This window comes from Sciurus carolinensis, chromosome 10 (assembly GCF_902686445.1).
Source record: "Sciurus carolinensis chromosome 10, mSciCar1.2, whole genome shotgun sequence".
Classification (NCBI taxonomy): Eukaryota; Metazoa; Chordata; class Mammalia; order Rodentia; family Sciuridae; genus Sciurus; species Sciurus carolinensis.
Window position 1 is genome coordinate 107,555,591 of NC_062222.1, and position 26,175 is coordinate 107,581,765.

At 37.3% G+C, this 26,175-nt stretch overlaps 1 protein-coding gene across 13 annotated transcripts in view; it reads left to right on the forward strand.

The window, feature by feature from the left end:
• Positions 1–26,175, forward strand: part of Apbb2 (amyloid beta precursor protein binding family B member 2) — a 332,249-nt gene that overhangs the window by 95,884 nt on the left and 210,190 nt on the right. For 11 of the 13 annotated variants that reach the window (XM_047566062.1, XM_047566068.1, XM_047566056.1 and 8 more), the window contains one exon: positions 4,299–4,404. The exons of 1 other annotated variant lie outside the window; for it this stretch is intronic. The gene's annotated coding sequence lies outside the window, so the exon portion shown is untranslated. Of the gene's footprint in view, positions 1–4,298; positions 4,405–19,489; positions 19,509–26,175 lie in introns of those variants that run through there. One more of the 13 variants, XM_047566058.1, reaches the window with a different exon arrangement.

Below are 26,175 nucleotides of genomic sequence, written 5' to 3' on the forward strand. Positions count from 1 at the left end.
CCAGTGAGCTAAAGTATTTAGAAACAAGAATTCGGGTGCTCACAATTTTCTTTAAAAATTCATCTGACCCAGAAAAGTTATAGATCATCCATAGTTTGTTTAGGTTCTCCTTATTCCCTTCTGCTAAGATTATTCTTCTGGTGGATTGGGAGTTTCAGTGTTGGAAGGAAAAGACCAGTGAAAGGAACAGACCATCCAAGTAAGAGATCTGGGGCTTTAGCTCAGAGGTGGCAGAGGAATGCAAAAGGAGAAATGAGATAGTGCCAAAGACCAATTTAGATTACACTGGAGTTCTGCCCAGGGAGTGACCTGCGAACCCCAGCAAATACTTTCTGCTTGTTTTCCAGATAGAGTCTAAAAACTGGTAGCCTTTTTTTATATCCAAAAATGATAAAATGTTTTCCCCTGACCTATGCATATACTAACTCTTAAAGCAATATATTTTCCATACCAAGAGTTCCCAAGTGCTCCCTATTTCCAGAATCAGTGTAAAGTGTATATATAGATGGATATATATTTCAGCATCTCTTCTTTTAAAAATTAAAATGCAGTTTTTATTTTGAATACTCATAATTGGGTGTAGCATCTGAATTTGCTTTCTGATGATAATATTTGATTGCTAATTATTAAAGGTGCAAATGTGTAGAATTTAGGCAGCAACTTGTGAGACACAGAAGTCAAAGAATTTCAGTTATTTCCCAAAATAATCATGCATTTGATATAATGGTAGAGTGTCTCAGGTGGATACTGACCTTGGACTGATTTTTCTGGAACTTAGTATCTCCTCTAAGATCTCTTTTTATATGTAATAGTATAATCAAAATGTTTGGTTTGCCTATTCTGTTCTTTCAATAAAACACAAAACCAGTCATTTCATAGGGAACCTATCAAATATAAAATATAAAGTATCATATAGAAAGCAGTTTGAAACATAAAGGTTTTGTTTTTCATCTGTGTCAACATTTTTGGAAGTTCAGACAAAACACCAAAGTCTACTTACTCTATCCTTTGTATAGCAAGAACATGATTATTCAGATGTGTATATTGTTAAAGGTGCTTAGGAAATTTACAAAACAGCCCACCCCCACAGACACAAAAACATGCTTGTTGGCTTTTAATCCTAGTACATGCTTGAGAATGGGCACACCTATTAAAGTTACTGTCTTATACCATAAAGTTCCTGGGTGGACAGATGTGCCAGGCAGGCCACACTGAAAATGAGGAGGGATGTGTCATTTAGATGTGCTGCTCACCAAGCACAGGTGAGTGAACTCAGGTGTGCACTGGTCAGATTGTCCCGGACTGCCCCTCTGTCCCTGTGGTCCCCCAACTCTGGGCCCTTAGGTGGTGTCAGTGTGTGGGATTAAACCAAGCACACTCAGGACTGAAGGTTCAGTGTTGTTGGCAAATGGGTTATTTTCAAACTCAAGCTTTGCTGTTACTGGGAAAATTTTAACATTGCTGAGTTCCTTTGGAGGTTACAAAGGATCTCTCTTTTCTAACTTTCTTAAAACTCCCTAAGTTAGAAGTTCATCTCCTTGCCCAAACAGATCCATCCTTCTTTGTATTTGACTGATCTTGATCTTATTTGAAAGGAACTTTATCCAGAACACAATTTCTTTATTCAGAACAAAATTTCTTTCAGTAAGATAGGTCAGATGCAATTATATAATTAAAAAATCTTTCATCTGGGTTTTACTAAATTTATGACTGTTTTAGCAAGTGAAAGCAAATTTTATTTTGGCCTCTGTAACGGGTTTATATACTTTAAACAACTTCTTGGAACTGTATTCGTTCTTGAGTTGTGAAATACAAAATAATTTCAAAGTTTTGGCCACCTGACTAGACCTATTAATACTTTGTGGATTCACATGTGAAATTAAAATGGGGGTAAAAGGAGGCTTTTCCTACCAAATGCAAAATATGAAGAAAGCAAGAAATTATTCTGTTCTAATTCTACTGTCTGTAATTAGCACCTTTTCAAATGTTGGCGGTTTTTCCTTCTCATCTTTTATGTAGATACATTCTTTTACACAGAATTGGGATGATAGCAATTGCTTTATCACCCACTTTTTCACTGTATACTGCTTAAAAACATTTTCCCATTTTGTTAAATATTATACACTTTTTAAAAACTTTACCCAGGGTTGGACATTCAAGTTTTTAGATTGTATAAAATGATATTACTTTTAATAGAAACTTCCTTTGTATGCATCGTTATGCATATCTTAAGAAATTAAAATAAAATTCAGATTTTTTTTTTTTATTGATTGATTTTAGGGAATGACAAATCCATTCCCTTTTTTCCTTTTCAGCAGTATGGATAATCTCTTTTGTCCGTAAGAATCTTTCTATTGCATCACATTGGTTTATCCAGAATGCTGCAGTAATACCTCATTTAAACATCATTAGATAATTTCTTACAAATAAATTTTTTTACACAATTGAAATTGACCCATAAGTGTTCATTCTTGGTAATTATAAATGTTGTGAATTAAAATATTTCTAAAATTGTATTGCATCATGGCACTACTCTTAAATGTGAAGACAAAATATGAAAATCACAATTTAAGCTTTCTGGAGAAATCACAAGCATCTCTGTTAACACTAGTTATTATCTAGTCAGTTCTGCTAAAATATCATATACATAGTTCTAAAAACCACTATACTACGTAAAATAATATAGCAAAACCTACAGCTCTTATGGAAAAAAATGGAGTTGGCAATGCAACACTCAAAAACTATCAGTGATACTTAAAAAAAGATAACTGAATAAAAATTGTAGCAATATTTAATCAAATGGGTAGGAAACACACAACACAAAAATACAGCACTTTACCTTGGACAAGTCCTGACGTTTGCTTGTGAACTGGCACCTTGAAGGGTTGCAAGTGGTGAATTACTGTGAAGTGTAGGTAGGACAGGTGACTTGAGATAGGATGGAGAGTTGAGATATCAGGTATGGATGGGTGTGGCTCGTGGCATGGGGGGAAACTGAGGTCACTGGTAGATGTTTGAGGCACTGGGTGTATTCTCATGCAGCTGGGTTCATCCTAGGTACACCCTTCGCAATTAGTGTTTCTTGGAATGAAATCATGCATAAACGAACAATGACATTTGAGTTATATTTAGATTTTTTTCTTGGAACACACGCAGGTGCTATAGCAAAATCAATGTCATGTACAACCAATTAGAACAAATACAATAAACAGTTTAAAATAATTTAAGAAAAACAAGTGTACTGTGTACAGATACACTGAGGTCCAGGGAAGAGCTGATATGCGAAATTCCCTTTCCTATCTTAAGCAGAGTTAATGCACTAAAACACTTAGAGAACAACGTGGCTTGAGAGTCAACACTGGGTAAATGCTGGCAATAACCATGACACTAATCAAAAATTATGCTTATTGGTATTGGTGGGATCTGTCTGCTTTTTAGTTATGATTGCTTGCTGTAACAGTACTTCCTGCCTCTAATTCACTGGTTTCTTAATGTCATCTGGCTTGTAATTGAGTTTATTATGCTTCTTGGAATTCATCTAATATAAGGCCCAGAATGAGGGAGCCCAAGGGACATGCAGACTTTAGGTTATAGGTTACCTGCGGCATCTGTTTTACCTACTCAAACTCGTTTATCTTATTAATGAGTTACCTACTCAAACTGGTTTATTAATGAGTTACCTACGTATTTATCTGCAGGATTGTTAGAGAAATAACTTATGGTTTAAGTGAGGTTATTAATCATACAGAAATTTCAGGTTTTTCATTTTCTTAGGGACAAAAATCTCTCCTGCAAAAGTGAATTATGCTTAAATTCATACATCTGAAGAGTGTTTAGCAGTTGATAATTTTCTTTAGGTTGTTATTGTTCACTTCTATTTACAACCACTTCTGTGTTCATGAAATGAGCTCATCTTGGTGGGCAGGGGCTGGCAAAGTGTGATTTTGGGAGAACTTCCCTCCCTCCTGAGTGACAGTATAATTAGGAGTCCAGATCCTCCCTCTGTTCCTTTTTATGACTCCCCGAGAAAGACATTTTCAACACGAGCAGTTGCCAAGAAGTCTTCCGAGTTCCTGCTTTCAGAACTTTAATAAGATGACAGATCAAAATGCCACCTAGATTTAGAAAGCCTTGTTAATGTATTATGAAAGACAGATAGCCTGCATAGCTCATCTTTTAGGTATTCTGACGAAATCTTTATTTTAATTATGGATACTCTGAATAGCAATGGGGTATTTTGATTTTTAATTTCTAATCTGACTTTGAATTTTGAATTTTTGTCTCTCCACAATTTATAGATATATTCGGGCTGCCTGACCTCCTTGGGTGATTGCTATTAATTAACAGACTTTGTGGGGAGAAGGGAACTTGCCTTCTGAGCTTTGTACCAAAGATCTGGGAAAAGTAAGTAATTTTTAACTTGCATTTAAAAATTCTGTTATGCTTGTTTCAGAAGGTTAACAATGGAGCCATGACTGTTCTACTTTCTTTCATTTCTGGCTTAGTAAATTTTATGTGCTTTTATGGATTCGAAATGTGGAAAGGGACTTAGGAGACCTCTTTATAAAAACTTCCAAGAGATTAGGATGCTTTCTGCATTGTGCCAATCTTTTGGGTTCACAGACTTAAGTCCTCAAGGTTGTAATCAAACCTTTGTAAGGTTTGTAGTTGATGAGTTAAACTGAAATAAGACAGTGTAATAGGGCGTGAAACAAAAGTGAGTTGTTTTCTGAGCTACAGGTGTGTTAGACTTGGAGGCATTTTGAGTAGGCTCTTTGGTTTTGGATTTTTAGAGTAAAAATGAAATCTACTTATTTTCTTGTCTGGAAAGGAGAACAAGACATGGCTCGCTTGTCTAATAAATCCCTCATACAGATTGGTCTTGAAAGAACTGATGTACCTCTCAATTTTAGTATTTTATAACTTTTGAGGGACTCTAAGACCTTTAATTGAGAAACCTTTATGAATGCTTTTGCTGTTCTCTCCTTTCTTCTTCCCTCCCTCCCTGTCTCTTTTTCTTTCCTTTCCTTTCCTTCCCCTCTTTCTCCTCCTCCTTTCCTTCCTTCCCTCTTTCCTTCCTTCTTCTCTTTCTGTCTTTCTTTCCCCTGCAGTGCTGGGGATTGGACGCACAGCTTTGCAATTGCTAGGCAGATGCTCCACCGCTGAGCTACAATCCTAGAACTTTTTGCTGTCTTTTTGAAAAAAATTGCTTTGTACCAGAAAGTTCAGTTTTATTCCCTGATCTTTTGGAAGAGGTAAAATGGGACTTAAAGATAATCAGGTCAGTTACTTTTTTGTAGATACAGCTTCAAAGTATTAAGGATCAAATGCCTATGAGAATATATGCAGAACAAAATATTCACACACACATGTGCACGCACATACACACAAACATACAAATCTCCTTCCCATAATGTTCCGGAAACAATATCGTTGATAAATAGAAGCTGTTTTCCCATTAAATTTCTGATTTCTAAGATTGCCTTCTGTGTTATCTCCATTTCTAACAATATAAATGAGCTACTTAAAACATGTTTTAAGACAAAACAGAAAAGAACTTAAGTTTTATAGACACATTAAAAAGTCAGATCAAATTTTATAGATTTTATTATATTGTATCACTATAAATCTAATTATAATTAAATTATGCATTATTTTGTAGTAATATAAGCTGATTTGAAGATTATTTAAATATTTGTACTGAAAAAATTGTGTGTGTGTATGCACTGCACATAGGCATAAATATAATTTCTAAGGTCTGTCAAGACTGCTAAAATATAAATGCAAAGAAAACCAAGGACTTGAAATTATACACCAAAAAACAAGTTTTTTGTTTCAGTAAAATATTTCTAATAGTGAAATATTCTTAGTGGAATTTTTAAAATTATAGGAATTTGGTTGAATTCTGTTATCTTATAATCACATACTAACCCTGAAATAAAGGGAATTCTTTGTGTTGTAGTTACTATTTCATCTTGGAAGGGTATTTGAAAGAGAATTATGGTGGGAGTCACTGATTCATCCCCAGAGGTAGAATGAAAAGGCAAAAGATGAGCTCTCTGGGCTTCAGGACCCAGGTAGTTGCAGTGGTGTTTAGATAGGAAATATAACTTACCCTCAGAAAACATGTTACTTAAAATGCCTTTCAAATATTTCAGTATTTCTGTAAAATTTAATATGGTCTCTGGGGAACTATTTCCCTCCCATTATATCAAAATATTCCCTTTTGGGATACATTGTGGCTTGTTGTAGAAGTTATGTTTCCATTTTATACAGGCGGGCCATGTGTGGGGCTTTTGTTCACAGTGATTGGCTAAAGACATCCCTTGTGTAACCAGAGGGACTGTGGCAGAAAGACCCCTGCTCAGCAAAGTTGATGCTGTAAAAGAATGCTTATTTGCGCGGAAGGATGTTCGCTGCTCGCCCTTAAGTTAAAAATAAAAACAAAACAAAAAAGAAGGTTACAACACAGAAGTATTCTGCACACAAATATAGTTCTGAAGAACTAACTAGTTATGTGGAAGTTAACATGACAGGATGGGGAAGGGAAGAGAGAAGTCCTTTTAGAGACTTACAAAAGTCATGAGAGAATGTTCTCGACAGCGCTTTGAAAACCGTACAGAATGCTGAACTGTGTTGGTGGTTTCCTTTTGGCAAAGCAAACATATAACTTTAGAGGAAATTTAGGACCCAAACAACACCCACACTTCTTTTTAATCTCCTTTTTCCTTAATCACATATGCATTTTCAAAGTGTTCCTTCAAGTATTTTATTTAATTACTGAAGGTAGATTTTTGGAAACTTGAGTCTTTAATAGTTTGCCATGAATTTTTTTTGAAAGAAGTAAAAATCAAAAAACAAACAAACAAAAAACCACAACACCATGCTACTCTGTTTAATGCATACTTATGCTTGTTTTTAAGTACATATTGTTCAATAGTAGTACTACAAATTGGTAACCCATCTTTTCCACTTGATAATAAATAAAAAATATCCATGTTAATAAACATTTACCTACAACATGATTTTTAGTGAAAGGGAAACAATTGTATCTTAGCCTTCTGTTTAATTTGAGGCTATTTTGGCTTTCAGAAAGGACTATAAAAATGTGAAATATGTGGTGTAGATTTTTCATCTAACAAAGAGCAGAATAGGATCCATCTTCTAAAATCTCTATATTGTTTACTGTTACCAGACAGATCCTGAACAGGAGGGGCTCATGGGGCTACATATGTGTTCAAAATTGTGTCACTGGCCAATGGGTTCTGTGTATAAAGCCTAGTGTCTTCCATGGTCCCTTTGGTATATTACAGAATGCAGGTGACATATTCTTTTGCCTAGTGGTATCAGTTAATATTCCTATACCTAAAGGAGGAGGCTTAACCACATATTTCTCTCTCCAAAGAAACTCATAATGAGTCAGATGAAATTTTGGGTACAGAAGGAACATTTGATAGACAGTAGATATTATTTATTTATGGAACAAATTGCAACCCAGATTCTTTGGAGATGCAGAATGTTCTACAGATCTTACATGCTTTCTCAATTTTTTAGTTCATTTATTAAACCAGCGTTTATTGAACAACTACTATGTTCCAGGTACCATTTTAGGAACTCATTATTGAAAGATGAACATGGCACTTGTGAAGCAGGAAGATTGCAAGTTTGAGGCCAGTCTGGTGTCTTAGTGAGACCCTGTCTCCAGAAAGAAAGAAAGAAAGAGGTGGGGTGGGAGGGGAGGGAGTGAGGAAGGAAAAAAGGAAGGTGAATAAGGGATACCATTGCTTTCAGAGAACTTAATTTGAGTTTCAAATTTAGATTGAAATAGCAGTGATTCAGCATGTACCATGTGACCAGCAACGGGCTGAATGTTCTTAAGGTGAGGTGTTCAACTACTAAGATTCAGTAGTATTTATTGATCCATGCCTCCGAAATGAAATTAGGAATAGAATTTTTCTAATCTTTTTAAGTTTTGATCTTCCATTATATTTTCTTAAACTTCATGTATCCATCCCTGCTGCTTAAGCTAAATTAACAAGTGGAGGAAAGAAGTTAAACATTAAATTGATAAATTTACAGCAGTGATCTTTTTCTTGGTGATGCTGGGGATTAACCCAGGCCTTGTGCATGCTGGGCAAGAGCTCTTCCACTGTGCTACATTCCCAGTCAGAGCAATGATTTTGAAACCTGTGTACACATAATGCAGTCATAGTTCCTTCTTGTAGAATAGTTCTAGTTCACATGATACAATTAAATAAGTTGTGATAATAGTTTTGTACACCTGGTCCATTGGGAATTTAGACATATTAATTCTAATCCAGATGGGTGCCCCTTTTGTTCAGATAACCTTCATAGTAGACCAGAGTTGCCAACTTGTGGGGCAGAATTTAATGCTGCTGCATTATGACCATGCTTATCACAGGACATCCTTTGCTGTGTTTATACCAGAGTTCACATTCTCTAGTAACTATTGCATCTACTCTCTTGAATTGTTAGGTATAGTTTAGGCTTCGCTTCAAACTGTATCCCAGTAGAGTAGGAAGTGATGGGTTTTAAGAAAATGGAAAAGATTATTCAAGATCAACTTTACTTCTGGGCTTTGGAAAACTCTGTGTTTTTCTTTTGTTGTTGTTGGTTTTTTTTTTTTTTTAGATCTTCCAGGAGAGCAGCAGTGAGCTGAGAGAGGAAACCAAACCCCAGGGAGTCTCATAGCTTGTCTAGGCTGCTGTTATTGGAAAAGAGGAAGGGAAGGGCCTCTAAATAGCTCTTGAAGCCTCAGAAGACAGAGAGTTCAGGTGTTATGGAAATAGAACACACGGAGCTTCCCTAGAAGAGAAACAGAAGCAGAGTGGGTCTCTTAGAACATTGCTGCACAGCAGCAACAAACTTAGTTTATTTTTTCCATAAATTTAAAGTTGCCCGGAGACCTGTGATGTTTCTCTCCTTCCTGATTCTCCATCTTAAATTGTTGGAAAAGTAAGTACAGTTAGATGAAAACACTGTGGAGACCAAATATTATTCTTGTAGTCTGTGGTGGTTTAGTTTTGCACTTTAAAGGCAAACTTGGCCTGTGCATTCTTGACTATGAAAAACAGAAGCTGTCAAAAAATGCTGAGTTTAAAAACCATTTCTAGGTTGCCTTCCCCCGTGGTGTGATCCCTGAAAAAAAAGCTTCAGTCTGCTGTCGGCTGTAATCCCTTAATACTTTGGTCAAGAAAGTCAGATTGTATTATGCACCTTTCCCTTTTAGATGTGAACTAATTGTTGTTTTCTTGCATTTAAGGCAGGTGTTAAATTCTTCCTTTGATGTTTAACAGCAGACTCCAGTTGTGCATTACAACCCTTGATGCCTATCTGCTGCTTACATGAAGATCAACTTTGGCAAATTAGATTTTGATAGTTACGTTTCGGTCTGCAACTACAGAAGAGAATGGTAGTTTATGTCAGTCAGCAAATGCTTATTGGGTCTCTGTGTGGCCTTTTATAGGAATTGTTTTCAAATCTCATAAATCCTACAAAACCTTATGAATAGGATCTTATTTTATAGGTAAGAAAACTAAGGCAGAGAGAGTGATTAGAAAACCTGCTCAAGGTCACATTGCTGTAAGTGATTAGGGATTCGACCTGGGTTTTTGACTGACCTTAAAGCTTGTACTATAATGGGACTGCCTTTTAAGAGGAGATAATCAATGGAGCAAAGATGGTAAGGAGTTGCGATCAAGAAAAAAAAAGTTAACCATGATCCCCTTATTTATTCATTTACTCAGTAGATATTTATTGAGTGTCTGTTTTGTGTTAGATACTCTGCAGGATGCGGATGATTCAGTGATGGACAAGACATAATTCCTCACCAGCCTCAGGTGGGAGTTAGGAATGCTCCCCAAAGGTCACAGGGTCTTGGTTGGGAGAACTGATATGCAGTTTAATATGTAGAAAATTTTGACACTTTTGTTATGTTGCTTAGTTTCTTTATTCTTTTACATCAGTTGATACAAAGAGAGAGGTGACTTCACTAGAATAACTTGACCCTTGACCATCTTGCTTAGGGCGTGTAGAAGTGGAGGTTGGAGTGAGTTTTAAACAAAATCTAGCAAAAAGACATTTTGGACAGTTATCTGGCAAAGACTTGTGTGTAATTCAGCCTTGGATTCCTCCTTTTATGTAGGAATTAACAGCGTCGTTGCGAGTACCACTGACTCTGGTTTATTGACCCAGGGATGGGAAATAAAAAAAGGAAGCCAGGGGAAAGAAACTCATGGTTGACGTATATTTGGGTGGCATCAAGAAAGAGTGTGAGGATGGCAGTAAAATCAAACAGTGATTAAGAAAGAATGCACGACACATGGCAGGCTGCATTCGCTTGTACACAGTTTCCATAACCAGGGGAGGAGGAGCAGGGGTCAGGTGACTCAGAAGCGTCATTGGGTTTTGATGCTTTGGAAGAGCCTACAGCCTTCCTGAGATCTTCTGATTTGGCTCTTCGGACTTTCTGTCCACAGAGGAACCTCTATGCCCCTTCCCCACCATCGTCTTTATTTCATTTTTTAAGACCTGGAAGTGTAGTATTTGGTTCCTTAACAAAACAAGTGACTTAAATGACGGTTTTCTGGAACAATCCTTGCTCTGCCTGGTGTTCTGGTATCATTATTGATAATGCCCCTCTCAGTATCAAAAGTGCCCTGGTTTAGGAGATGAGATAAATGGCTATCCAAATAACAACGGAATTTCGTAGCATTCTAGACCTTTAAAACAAATCTTGATGGCATTCAGACTGCTTTGATGAATTAATGTGGATCAGTAAAATGACACGTCAAACGTAGTGTCTGATGTCTTATAGAAAGTAGCAGAAAGAAAAGATGAGCAGTAGCTGAAAAGAGATGCAGAGAAAAGCCATCGCTTTCAACAAAATGAACTTTAATTACAGCTGGTTGCTGGCGCAGTCACAGAGAAGGGCACTTAGAGGTTATCAGGTGATGGGTAGCGTTTGGGGAATCGCGCCTCCTTGGAGAAAGTCTTATCACTAGTTCTGATGTAGAGTTTCAGTGTTTCCGTAGCACTGGTAATTTACACCAGACCCCTTTTGGTTTATGTTCTCTGGGTGAAGTTAAAGAAATAATTTCTTAGAACAAAAATTTTGTCAGGCTTAAAGAAATGACCAGAAAGAAAATCATTCCATTCAGATTTTGCCCTTTAAATCTTCTGTTAAATTATATCTTTTGGTGAAAATAGTGGCAATGTTATAATCAAATGAGATATTCACTTGGAGACTACAAGGGCATTAATAGAATGTATGTTGGAGTTTTCTCATAGTAAATGGGGTTAAGTTGCTTTTATAGTTCATAAACCTGGATTTGACAAGAAAAACTGGTGTTTTTGCATACAAATGGGTGTAAAAGCTTCCTATGTTCAAGGAATGCTTGACAGTAATTGCAGAATGAGACTTGAGAGCAGGGTTAAAAACACGTTTCTGATCATTCTTTTACACATTAACGTTTTCTGAGATAGTGAAGCATTTTACCTCAAGGTCCATCATTACAGGTTCCCTGCAGTGGTATCTTTCAAAGGAGGGTGGATTTCCATCGTAGAGGGACTGTTTCCAAATACTTCTAAAATTCTGCTCACCTTGAGATTAATTTCTGGCTCTGCCACTGGCTATCCATGAATGAGTGCTTTCTCTGAGCCTCAGTTTTTTAGCCTATACGATGGACATAATGTTGTCTACAACTTACTTTATTAATGTTTGTTCATTCCTGAATCTGGGTGAGCACTAAGTGCATAATATAAAGGATACGTTCTCCCATGCCTGGGAATCAAGAGCAGGTACTCAGCACATAGAGAGACATGTGATTGCTGGAAGAATTAAACTCAAAATAGTTAACGGTCAGTATTGGGCATGGAGTGGCTGCTGACTTCACATCGCAGATGGTCATCATGGCGCTCCTCTGCTGAGTAGCAACCCATATTGCCAGAATAATCCGTTTAACCTATGTTAGCTCGCAAGGAAACGCATTGGGTCTGGTTAAATTAAATACTCCTTCCTCTGAGATAACGAGGAAAAGATATGAACCTAGCCCTTTTGCCTTGATTCCTGTCCCAAAAGTTCTCCTTTCCTTTGGGATCCTTGCTAATCATTGCTACCAGTACAGTGATAGCTCTTTGGGGACATAGTGTTTGTTCCCATTTTCCATTCCACCGACTTTTGGAAACATGACTTTAATTCCCTACAGGACACAGAAGTTGAGTTTATGACTTTCAACAAAAATCTGAGAGCCCCACAAAATTGACTATGAGATATTGCAGATCTGGAAACATCCTTAGTGGGCCCCTATGAGGCTGCCTGTCTGGGTAGACCATCCAACCCCAGCCTCCCCCCACATATGGCTGTTAACTAATGAAGATGTAGAATTCAGACATCAAAGAGATTGAGGCCCTTGCAAGTCCTTCCTTGCAAGTTCCCATTTTTTAATTTCAGGATCTGCCTCTTCCTTGGACAATTGACAGTGGGAAGGCCAACTCTCACAGGACAGACCCTAACCCCTTTCCACTCAGAGGGGACAGCAACAGCCCCAGCAGTCAAAAAGGTCTAGTTTTAGTAAAAGGCTTTCCGTATCATACTAGGGATTTTCTTTCCTAGGACAGTGGTGAGCTGGTATAAACATATTAGGCATGCACTGATGCAGTGAAGAATCTTCAAGGAAGTGTGTCGTGTGGACTTTTCCTACCAGGAGACTAAGGTGGTACTCCCAAATGTAAGTTCAGGAGTTTTGCTGGGGAGGGCAGAGGAACACAGAGAACCTGAGTGCCAGGCCTAGTTTTGTCATCTGCTTATATGACCTGGGGTACACCAGGGGCTTCTTCCTGGGGGGCCTTATTTTCTTGTCTGTGAAATAAGTTTCACATGTGCTATGATATTTTAAAGATCCTTGTCAGTCAAGAATTTTATCATGCTAAGTGAAATTAGCCAATCCCAAAAAACCAAAGGCGAAATGTTTTCCCTGATAAGTGGATGATGATACCTAATGGGGGTGGAGAGGGTGGAGGGTGAGAGAAGAATGGAGGAACTTTAGATTATGTAGAGGGAAATGAGGGGGGGTTATGAAAGATGGTGGAATGAGACAGACATCATTACTCTATGTACATGTATGTTTACACGAATGGTGTGAATCTACATCGTGCACAACCACAGAAACGAAAAGTTGTACCCCATTTGTGTACAATGAATCAAAATACAGTCTGTAAAAATTTTTAAAAAATTAAAAAAATTATTTTATGAATCTAGAATAACTGCTCAAAGTTGGTAGTATAGTTTTTTGAACAGATTCAACCTGTCTGTATCTGATGATGGTAATTCCCATTCTTAACAGCACCTTGGCTTGTGAGTTTAGCCATTTTGTGGCGACTCAGCATTCATTGCTGGCCAAGGTCATTCAGCTCATTATTTAATATGGTGCTATTCTTTTGGTATCTTGAAGTGCAATGGCAGACTTGTTTTCTGATGATAGGAAAAACTCAACAGGCCTCCCCATGATTGCCTTGTTAGGTTTACTTCTAAGTATCTCATTGTTTTTGATGCTAATATAATTGGATTTGTTATTGTTTTTGTTTAGATATTAGGTGTCCCTCAGAAGCTCATGTGTGAGCCAATTTAAGAAAGTTTAGTGATGAAATGATTGGGTTATAAGAAGTTTAACCTATCAATGCATTGATCCCCTGATAAGCATAACTTGTGGTAACTGTAAACAGGTAGGGTGTGGCTGGAGGAGGGAGGTCCCTGGGGGCCTACCTTTGGGGTTTATATTTTGTCCTTGTTGAGCAGAGCTCTCTCTCTCTGCTTCCTGGGCTGCTTTCCTCTGCCACACTCTTCTCCCCTGATGTTCTTCCTCACCTCAGACCCCAAAGAATGGAGTTGGCTGTTGATGGACTGAGACCTCTGAAGCCATGAGTCCCCAAATAAACATTTTCTTCTCTAATTGTTCTTTCAGGCCTTTTGTGAAAAAACTGATGAAAACAGTTATCTTACATTGCTTTTCTTCTTCTTTTCTTTTTCTTTTTTTTATTCATTGCACACAAATGGGGTACAACTTTTCATTTCTCTGGTTGTACATGAAGTAGGGTCATACCATTTGTGTAATCATACATGTACATAGGGTAATGATATTTGTTTCATCCATTATCTTTCCTTCCCCCCGCCCCCTCCCCACCCCTCATTTCCCTCTACATAATCCATCCTTCCTCCTTTCTTTCCTTACTCCCTCCCCCGTTATGTAACAGCATCCACTTATCAGAGAAAATATTTGACCTTTGGTTTTTTGGGATTGGTGTATTTCACTTAGCATGATATTCTTCAACTCCATCCATTTACCTGCAAATGCCATAATTTTACTCTTCTTTATGACTGAGTAATATTCTATTGTGTATATATATATCACAGTTTCTTTATTCATTCATCTATTGAGGGTCATCTAGGTTGGTTCCCCAATCTAGCTATTGTGAATTGAGCTACTATAAACATTGACATGACTGTGTCACTATACAGTGCTGACTTTAATTCCTTCGGGTATAGGCCAAGGAGAGGGATAGCTGAGTCAAATAATAAGACTCCCAAAGCATAAGAAATAAAAGCAGGAATCAATAAATAGATTCAAACTAAAAAGCTTTTTTTAGCAAAGGAAACAATCAACAATGTGAGGCGAGAGCCTACAGAGTGGGAGAAAATCTTTACCACACACTTGAGATAGAGCACTAATCTCTAGAATTTATAAACAACTCAAAATACTTTATATCAAGAATACAAATAACCCAATCAATAAATGGGCTAAGGAACTGAGCAGACACTTCACAGAAGATTACAAGTGATCATTAGATATATTAAAAAATGTCCAACATCTCTAGTAATAAGAGAAATGCAAATCAAAACTACCCTAAGATTTCATCTCACCCAAATTGGAATGACTGTTATCAAGAATACAAGCAAAGCTATGCCTCTCCTTGGCCTATTCATTGCTTTTCTAATTGTTCACTAATAGTGTATAGAAATGCACCTGATTTTTGTGTGTCAGTTTTGTGTCTTGTAACATCACTGAATTCATTTATTCTAATTGGTATGTGTTTATGTATGTATGTATGTAACCTTTGGAGTTTCCTATGTTTGAGGCCATGTGATCTGAGAACAGTGGTAAGTTTTCTTCTCTCCAGTTGGATGCTTTTCTTTTTCTTATCTAATTGCTCTGTGTTCTAGTTTTATGTTGAAAAGAAACGGTTGAAATGATAATTATTGTCTTCTTCCTGCTCTTGGAGGAAAAGCTTCTAGACATTTATCACTGAGAATATTAACTGTGAGCACTTCATATATAGCTTCATTGTTTTGAAGTAGTTTCTTTTTATTACCAGTGTGTTAAGCATTTTTATTGAGAAAAGGTTTTGAATTTTTTAAAATGCTTTTTCTGTATCACTCGAGATGATAATTGGTCTTTTCTTTCTGTGAATGCAGTATATTATATTGATTAAATTTCACATGTTGAACCATCCTTGGATTTCAGGAATGAATTCATTTGGTCATGATGTATAATCCTTTTAATATGCTATTTATTAGTATTTTGTGGAAGATTTTTTTGCATACAATATTCATAGAGGATGAATATGAGACTCAGTGGTAGAGTACTTGCCTATGCACAAGACCCTGGGTTCAATCCCCAGCCCGTGAGTGTGTGTGTGTGTGTGTGTGTGTGTGTGTGTGTGTTTATTCATAAGACACAATCAAGGTAATACTGTTTTCCTAGAATACATTTGCAAGTGTTTCCTCCTCTTCAGTTTCTTTGGGAGAGTTTGAGAAGGATCACTATTAATTCTGCTTCAGATGTTCGATAGAATTTACCAGTGAAGGCTTCAAGTCTCAGGCTTTTCTTTGTTATGAGGGTTTTGGATGATTGGCAATCTCCTTATGAACTGCAGGTCTGTTCAGATTTTCTATTTTCATGATGCAGCCTTGGTAGGTGTGTACTTGTAAGAAGTGTCCATTTCATCTAGCATATTCCTTTGTGGCTATTCATTTGTACTCTCTCATCATCCTTTTTATTTCTGTATAATCGGTAATCATGCCCTTTCTTTCATTTCTAATTTTAGTTATTTCAACCTTCTCACTTTTCTTTCTTCAGCAGTCTAGCTAAAGGATTGTCAATTTTGTCAGTCTTTTCAAAGAACCAACTCTGTCTTGCTGACTTTTCTTTGAGATTGGCTTTTATGACGTTTAAATTATTTTTTCACTAAAAAACTGGTATTATTGATTAGTATTGGACTTAAGTATTTTGTTTTTGTAGTTTGACAATGTAAAAGACTCTTTTGCCTTACGTATATAGATGTATGAAGAATTTAAATAATCAGCACTTTAAAATAATGAACTCGAATGTCTCTGCCATTTTTCCCCCTTGGGCAATGCCTGAATCTCTCTGCTCATTGACAGTTGCCAAAATTTGTTGCTTCGTTGTGATTAGTCTATCATGGATAGTTGACATACTCTGTCATAATTTGATTCCCAACTGGGAAGTTCCTTATATTTCTTCCATGTTGAAATTCTAAAAGTTCAAATGAGATTAATTAATTTTTATTATCTTATTACATGAAAAAGCCAATAATATTGATAGAAATGGGCAAATTAGAAGAGGAAAGATTAGAGGACCCATGGATTGAAAATTCCAAATTTCATTTTTATTTTTGTGAACCACAGCGGTTCATCCAGGATGTATAGTACATCTCCTCACCCTACTCCCCCATGTGAAGTTTGTGACATTACTGTAATTCATTGAGTGTCCTCTGTGATTACAAGCCACAGGCGGTTTTAGTATTGCTTTCTAGGAAGTGCCACTCCAAATTATTCATTTCATGACTTCTTACATACAGAGGTTGAGAATTCTGTTCAAGCCACTTGACTTTAATTTCTCCCCACCCCTATCATTTCCTCTCCATTTTTCCTCTATGAGAATTTTCTAGCTATATTTTATTTTTTAAAAAATATTTAATTGACAAAAGTAATGATTGTTATTTGTTTGAAGTGTACCACATGAGGATTGGATATATGTATACACTATGTACTTATTACACATCTGGAATGCTTTGTGAACGTGTGTGTCTTCCTTATGCAGGGGCTGTGTCCACCTTCTGATTTTAGTATATGTGCTGTCGAGAAGCACTTCAATTTCTTCCTGATAATCCATATACACAATGCTTTTGAACCGAGAGGCATGATGAAGATCTGCTCTCCGTGGTGCAGTGTCCTTGTTTCTATCATTACCCTAAATCCTTGCCTAGAGTTTCTATTTGTGAATCAAACCATTTATTTCTTTAAGAGATTTCTATCAAATTTCCTGTAGGTTTATTAGTTTGTTGTTATCTAATTACTACTCATGCTCATTTTTATTTTATGAGCATATTTCTTATGCAGCTGGCTGCACTATTTGTATTTCATTGAGTCTAAGATATATATGTTTTTACATTTCAACATCTTTGAAATCTGATATATTTTAGAATTGCCGACCCTTTACAGTTATTGGCAGCACTTTTGATTTTATTCTTAGTACATAAAATAGTGGTGCATTAGTTAATAGCAGCTAGTTTTGATGCACTAAGTTACTTTGAGTGAACCTTGTAGTAATGACTATTAGAATCTTACTATGAAAATTCTGCTTTTACAATGAAATCTTTCCAACCTCTTTTCCTTCAAGTCTAAGGCCTGTGATCTGTGAGGTTTGTGAATAGTGTTCTTCCAGAGTATATATGTCCTATAGCTCCAACATACTAAACCCTGTGACTGTTAACTGTCACATAATTCTTTCCTTGTCTCTATGTATTGTATCCGCTGTGTCTGTAGTAAGCATTGAAGTACTGGCAATCTTTTGAATTGTCCTGGTTACTTCTTTTTCAAATGAATAATACCAATTTATCATTTTATACTTTCCATGGAACTTCTTTGACTGTTAGTTCATTATCCATGATGTTGGTGAAATATATGCTATTTTAATGGTATCTTAACATATTCAATTAGTTTTTAAAACTTCAGATTAAGAAGGTGTTTGAGAAATTATATAATCCCAACAAGGGATTCTTGTGGTAGAAGTTTAAGATTCTGCTAGTTATGATGGTTGTATATAGAACTTCTCACTGAACAAATAAAACCCCTGTAAATTTTGAAAGGACCTCTAAAGCCTTTTTTTTTTTTTTAATATCTTTAGTTGTAGATGGACACAATACCTTTATTTTATTTGTTTTTATGTGGTGCTGAGGCTCAAACCCAGTGCCTCATAGGTGCGAGGCAAGCACTCTACCACTGAGCTACAGCCCCAGCCCTCTAAAGCCTTTTTAGAGGGGGAAAATTTTTAAAAAATTCTATATAACCAAGTATTGATTCATGCTTGATACAATGTATCTGTTTTGGAACTTGCCATTTATGATTCCACAATTGAGAGGTTATTAATTAGCTATAAATTTGGCTCATTTATACTTGTGTATATTAAAAAAAAGACTCTTATTTTTAAAATTCTCGAAAAGGTACTCCTGGAAACAACTTTTGAGAAGAATTTCCTGGACCCCCTCTAGCCCCAAACACATTTTTTCTCTTCTTTTCTGAAATCTAGATAGGAGATGTGCCAAGTTCTTCCCAGAGCTGTGCTAATTGGATCATGTGCTCCCCCTGGTCCATGCACATTGCTCTGTGGAATCACTGTACCATTGTGATCTCCAAATAAAGCAAGGTGGGGGGCGAATCTGGGAGTGACTGAAATAAATTTACTTTAGCTTTTCAAAACACTGCATGAGCACAGCATAACTCACTTGGACAACTGTGGAATGAAGGTCTTGTTTTAGCAGCCATTAGATATTTCAAGGGAATGGATTGCACTGGAGAAGAATGTATAGTAAAGATGTTCTGGCAGCGGATAGAATTTGAAGTAGCATTTATATCACCAACTGAAATTTAATTTTTCCCCCTTACTGATTTATCGCCTGACTCCTATGACAGAGGGACTGATCTCTTGGCAAGTCTTTATGAAATAACACCACAGGAAGGGAAATTATACACATGCACCAAGTTTTGCATTTATTTTGTAAGCCCTCTTTATGGGTATGTACAGTCTTATTGTGTACAACTGACAAAAGATAGCTGTTCCTTGTCATGAAAGACTTCCTCAGTTTCCAGAAACAATGGGGTACCAGAGAGACACTTTCTCTGTGTCCTCATTTCTATTAATGTCATCACTGCATTTGATTCTTCTAGGAAGCCCTTTTGGTCACATCAACAGTTTTTTCTGAACTGTCTTTCTTAACTTCTAGCTTCGTCTGCAAATTTGTGTGGTTCACCTGAGACATACGCAGATAAATAGCCCAGCTTCAGCATCCTTAGACTTGGAACTAAATATGCCACAGTGCCCTGAACTGATGGATGTAGCTTCTCAGCAATATTGATGTTTCTGCAGTTGAATATAAATCTCTGGATGCCTTGCTTTGCATTTCATCCTCATGTGAGTTCTTGAACACTGGTTTTCAAACTACCTCATCTTGCAGAAAACTGCTCATAAGTGGAAAGACAAAGACAATTGTTCTTCCTCACCCACTGACAACAATAGGAATCATGAGTGTGAGTCTCTGGCCAGATGTGAATAGGCAGCTCCCAATTCACAAGCTGATTACATTTCCAATGCTTATTTTACAGTCAGTGATTTAGAATTTTGAATGTGTTGGTTAGTGGAGGAAAATAATGCAGAGAATAGAGGAGCTCACCAAAACTTTGATCCATAATGTTCCAGGAACGTGATCTTATTTGTATTTTAAAACATAGCCTTCCCCATGTTTCTCTGTGGAAACATGCCCTTCATTCTGCTTTGAGATCTGAAAAACCGTAAGCATTTCATTCTTCACTTCAGTACACACCCACCACGGTCTACCTGTGTATCCTGAGCAGGTTATCACTCAAGGTTCTCAGATAAAAAGTGACAGAGCCTAGCTGAGGGATTTAGGCAGGGAATAATTACAGAAGATATTACAGGGGTTCTGGAATTGTCAGAAGCCAAGCAGGAAAAAATAGAGACTACACAGTCAGATTCATAGCCAAGTCAGACACAGAATTAGTATGGGTAGGGCGGCCCCACCACTGAACTGTAGAAATTGGTGTTCATGCTGACTACCCCATTGGGACCAGACATTTAGCACCAACGCTGTCACCTCAGCACGCTGTCTCTGGGCACTGGATGCTGTTGCCCTTGCCCCTATCTGTGATAATTCCCTCCTGCCTTTTTCTGTCTCTAGCTCTAGGTTCAGGGTTGACTAAGACTAGGTCAGGTGCCCAGGCCTTAGCTTCAAGGGACTCTGGGTAGATGAGCACCTGACCATTTTTGCTTTTATGTTGAAAAGTATGCCTCTCTTCAAAACTCCCACAGTGAGACATCCCCCAAATACAGGAAGGAGGTCCAGAGGCTGGGTATGCCTCATCCTTCTCCCCACATGTGGGTAAAGCTCACTATCAGAAGCTATAGTCAGCTTTGGTGAAAGGGTAGTTGCTGGCAGTGGCCAAGATGTTTATCCATCCGAAGCTGCATCTGAGGCTTCACTGGAACCATGTGACAACAAAGACCCACAGTTCCTCCTCATACACTGGTGTCCAGGGCCCTTTTAACATGTGCAAACTAGAGCTACAAGTGTGAGGATTCAGGCGTATTTGACCTCTCACACCATGTTCTGTAAAGTGAAAAGAGAGAGTGGATTAAATTGAATTGTAACAATTTGATTAACTAGGATGATCAGATTGAGATTTATCTGTTTTCCTTGTTTATGGCAGAAAATGAAGTTTCACATTATCAATTTGTCTTGAACAGTTGGGAGTTTACATGTTTCATTGATTAATTGCTGCCCTATTTTTTGTTTCTGTTCCTTCTTTTACATGTTTTGAAATGGGGTTTTACTACGTTGCCCAGCCTGGACTTGAACTCTGAGATTCAGGTAATCCTCCCTCCTCCGCCTCCTCAGTAGCTGGGACTATAGGTCTGCTCTTTGGTCCCAGCTGGTTTCCTCTATTTTAAAAATTCATTTTTTAATTACAATAATACATAAATATAGCTTTTAAATTCCTGTCTCACTTATTTACATTACCATTTTCCACTTCTCAGAAACAACTATTTTCAATTCATTTAATTATTTTTTTCTGGTGTTTACTTCCATACATAAATAAACATGTTTATATTGATATTCCTTGAATTTTATCTGTTCAGATTTAGGCATCAAGCATTGAAATTCCTATTAAGGAAAATAGAGGTACCGACTCTCCAAGACAGTTATATTTCAATTTCTTTTCACAGTTATTTTTCACAGCTCAGCTATGCAGTATACCATGGTTTTATTTTTTCGTATACTGCACAATAAATTTTTTTTTTGTTTTTTGCTTAATATTCTATTTATAGACTGCTTATTCATCCACATATTCTCACATAAGGTCAGACACAGTGGTTGTATGTGTGAATGTGTGTGTGACATTTGTCCTGGAACTGCCTGCTTCCTTTTGGACTGTTTGCTCTCGAGACCTTCTGCTGAGCTGTTGGCCTGGATTCTTCCCTCTTCCTCATGTTGGTCTTTCTTGTTGACCTGTTTATTCGATAGCATGGCTTGATTCTAACTCTTTTGGGAAGGTGGGAGGCACATAGCACAGTTGCTTCTTTAGAAAGAACGTGCATAATGTAATTTTTTCTGAGATCTGGCCTGTATGAAAGTATTATTTAGTTCCCCTTTGTATTGATTAATGCTGAATTTAAAGTTGGTAATTATTTTCTCAGAGTTTTAGAGCCCCTCTACCTTCTTCTCCTTCCAGCTTTGCTTTTGAACTGTTAGATACTGTTCTGTTTGTGCATACCTTAGATGTGCCTGTTTTTGTTGTTGTTGTTGTTGTTGTTGTTTTGGAAGATTTTAGTGTTTTTGTTTTTTTAATACTCCAGTGTTCTGAGGTTTCATCATGATAATTTTGGTATGCATTTTTTTTTTTCATTAATTGTAGGGGTTTTTTTTTGTTTTTTTTTTTTTGGTTTTTCTTGTGGGAGTAGTATTTTTCTTCCTACTGTTTTCTGTCTTCTCTATTTTCTGAAATACCTATTTGTGGAATGTGAAACTTCTAAATTTTTCCTCCAATTTATTATTAAATGTTCCTAACATCTTTTTGTTTTACTTTTAGGAAACGTGTACTTCCAACCCCTCTAGTGTATTTTTAATTTTTAAAAATTTCCATGGTCATAATATTAATTTCTAGGAGCTTTGTTTGGTCTCAAATGTTTTTTTAACAGCATCACATTCTTTCTTGCTTAATGGATCCAGGATCTTGACCCTCTTGGAGTTATTAATCTTGGTTTTCTCCTGTGTTGGCTCTGTGTGCTTCTAAAGTTCCCATCTGTCACTTTAGATCCTGTCACATGTATTTTGATCATATTATGTCATTGTCATGTATGTGGCTTGTCAGCTGGTATTCTGGGCATGGGATGGCCACCTCTTGTCAGAAGGCCCCTTGCCCCCAGTTACGGTAACCGTAGATCCCTTCTTGAGCTGGGTAGTTTCTCCAGAAAAGACTTCCAGTCTCCCTACTGGGCTAGTCCTCTGAAACTCATCAAGGGGAGGGTCCTGGGGCTCTCCACTCAGTGTAGACCCTCCTGCTGTCCTCTTTCTCAGTTGGCACCTCCTCTCAACCACTGCTTGTAGCCTCCCTGAATCCAGATCCTTTCGTGCCTTGATCTTTGCCGAGAGCACCCCTGCATTCTCCCGCTGCAGTGGACAAGGGCGGTTAAGGAAGGACATGGAGATTTACTCCTTAAGACTGCTTGCAGGCTTTTCAATGCCACCTCCACCCTGTCCCCTCCTTACAACCTGCACTCCACCTGTAACTGTGTGACTAGATTTGCCTGAGGTTCTGTGCCCCATCTTGGCTAACTACGTCCTGACTCTTCAGCTTGTATATATTTAAGCTCTCTCTGCATTTTCTCTTTGAAAATTCACTCATCAAATCCCCATCTGCTTTCCACTTTTCAAAAATTCTTTCTATTAATTTTGTTATCTTCTTTGGTTGCTTCTGAGTTTATCTCTGACCCTTACTTTGTGTCACTTAGTACAGTTTTAGGAGGGAATGGAGTTATTGAGCATGTGATTATCATCTGTCACATGTAATTAAAAATCAAATCTGTTTTTGAGATTTAGTTGCATTTGGATACACAGTGTCTGGTTCATTGAAGAAGAGTTCATTTGTTTCCTCTATTTTCACTTTTATTCAGAGACTGTTATTCTCACTGTCAGAATAAACTGAGTGTGGTTATGATTTCTTAGGTTGAATGCATTATAGGAAAAAGGGTCATTTAACTGTATGAATTCTGAGTCTGACCTCAAACCCAGGCACAAGCCTGACATCACATTTCCAACATTATAAGGATATGGCCTCTGTTCCCTGAGGGTTTCCACAACAATAATTCTATTTGTGTAAGTCTTTCTTAAATTTCCTGATAGATTGACTGGAGTTATTACTATGCTGGAAAAATAAATTGTTTTCTAAGAACCACTCTATTCAGTTGTCCTCAGCTCCGCAGGGAACATGGCTCCCATTAGACTATGGAGGAACCTTGGATCGTGGCCTCCTTCCCCATTCCTATGGCAAAATCATTCAGTATCTCTTGCAAAACTCAGGCTCTATAATGTGCCTAGGGCTTCCATCACTGACTATCAACACCACAGCAGAATCAGGGCCAAACACTCTCTCTCCTCCCGCTATTTTCCATAAATTTCATTACAGCTCTAATTTTTAAGAATAGCAATTGACTTTTTCACAATGTTGTATCATTATTAAGGTGTTTCAAGGATTATTGGAAAGTTACCTTGGCCCTTATTCAACCATTGTAAAACGAAAGGCAACCAGTGCAAGCTTTAAAGGGTTTGATTCCTGAAAGATTTCATTGAATATAAGGTGATCAGATCTGATTCCTAACCTGGAGTTTACAGAATTCTTCTTCGAAAAATTTACCTTCTCATGGTATAATTAATATTTTTCGTTTTCAGATGCCTCGTGTTCTTTGTTGATAAATTGAGAGTGGGTGTCTGGAGGTTCTGGGAGGGAGCATGGCTATGTGAGGTTCCTGTTGTCATCCTGGTGGATACTAGGACTCCTGCTTTGTGCTGAGGCTTTCTAGAGGTGTCAAGGCCTCTGAGCAACAGGAAGAAAGTCCTTCTGTCCTTAAAACCAAAAATAGACGCTCTTTCTCATTACCATAGCTCAAATGATCATCTTTTTTAATGAGATGGGCACATCCCTTGTGGTGTTCAGATTTAATGATCAGATTACTTAATGCAGAGCTTGGGGGAAAATGGCCCCCATGAGATAGATGATGGGAATTTTACTGGAAGCTAAAACAACAACTTTATTTCTTTTTCTTTTCTTTCTGCAGTTTTTTTTTCCTATCTAATTCCTTTTATTTGCCATTTTTTTATATCTTTGATGATTCATAAAGGGATTTATCAGTCTTATTTTGAAATGTTTTTGTAGATTTACACATTTCTCACTATATTTTAGCTTTAAGAGATTTTTAGTACAGAAAATAATTATTTCCATGAAGAATCAGATGTATCATAATATAGGTGGACTGAAATTAGTCTAACTTGCTTTAGATAACTCTGCAAAGAATTATATGTTATGTTTCATGCTGCTTTGCTGATTTTAGAGAGTTTCTAAATTGCTTTTTTGCTAATTTTAGAAAACTGTTTATGAAAGTAAAGCAGGAGAAAATAAAGAGAAGAAAATAGACATAATTTGAAGGAAATTAATGTTATGAAGGAACCTTGTAAACTATCAAATAACAGATATGTAAGTTATTATTATTGCAAGGGTTCAATTTTAAAGTGAAAAAAAAAAAAGATCCACAATGACACTACAAAGGAAAATAGAAAAAGAAAAAATAACTTAGATAAGAATTTGCTAAGAAACACAATAGGAAAGTTATAATGGAGAATTTTGCATTCTATTTTTTTTTTTTTTCAGTCTGGAAATGCAGTAGTACTTAAACTTCATGTTTAAGCAGTTATGGGCATTATATTTATTAACCCAAAGCAATATTCTTTCAAGAATAATTTGAAAAGAGAATCCTACATAGGGTGCTGATAGTCATAGAGAAACCACTAGGCCCGTGACCTTGATTCTGAAGATCTGTGTCCTGGGGTCATGCACCATTTCCCTTCCAGACCTAAGTTCATGTTTGTCTCTCTGTGGAACTTTTCATTTTGTTCTCATTCATACCTTTGCAAGGAGGTCAAGGAGTAATGACCTGTGCAAGCTGCTTTCTTATGCAGTGGCAAAACCCTCCCCTCTCCAGGTTTTGAGTTCGGTCCACATTTCCATAGATGGTTCAGAGCAACTGGTTGCACTGTGTTTCTGGAGACTCCACTTATTATATTTCAGTCTAAATAACAGTGGTCACTTAGAGATAACACCCCCAGGGCATGGTTTCGGCTTGGCTGTCTTTGTTCTAAGTGACTTCAGATGAGTGCCACTTAAGCAATTCTATTTGAATTCTTTAAGAACCAAGAAGTAAACAAAAAAGCTTCTCAGAAGCCCAAGTGTGTGTTCAGAGTCTGTGCACTGTGCCTTTCCGATCTTATCTACACTCAGAATTTTAAGTTTAGTTCTCTTGTTTCATTATTTTATTTGGTTTCCAAATCATAGCTGACTTGAAGGGAAAGATTGGGAAAGTTGCAGAGATGAGATGCAAGGGAGAAGAAATAACCAAACCATGGAAGGCCGATAGAGTGTTCCCCGAGTTCCAGCAGCCATTGGCCTTTGAGTGGAGGTACGGACACCCTCTGAGTTCCAGAAGGTTCTGAGGACAACTGACTTGCCACTGGCCTTTAACAGGCAGGTTAAACCCAGTTACCAGCAGCACACTTACAAAGCCTATCACACAATCTGACTCGATTCCCCTTTTGTTCATCTTCAACTCAAATCCTGCCTATGCTTGGCCACAGACCTTGACTTTGGACCCAGATCTGTAATTTGGATTTACCTTTGGTTTTCCAAAGTTTATTTTGTGCTTTCTCAGGGTTTGAGGTTCAGCAGTGTCTTCCTTTTGATTCTCAGTGTGTGTGCGCTGAGGGGGCTTTGGTAGGAACCCCACATCCAGCCCT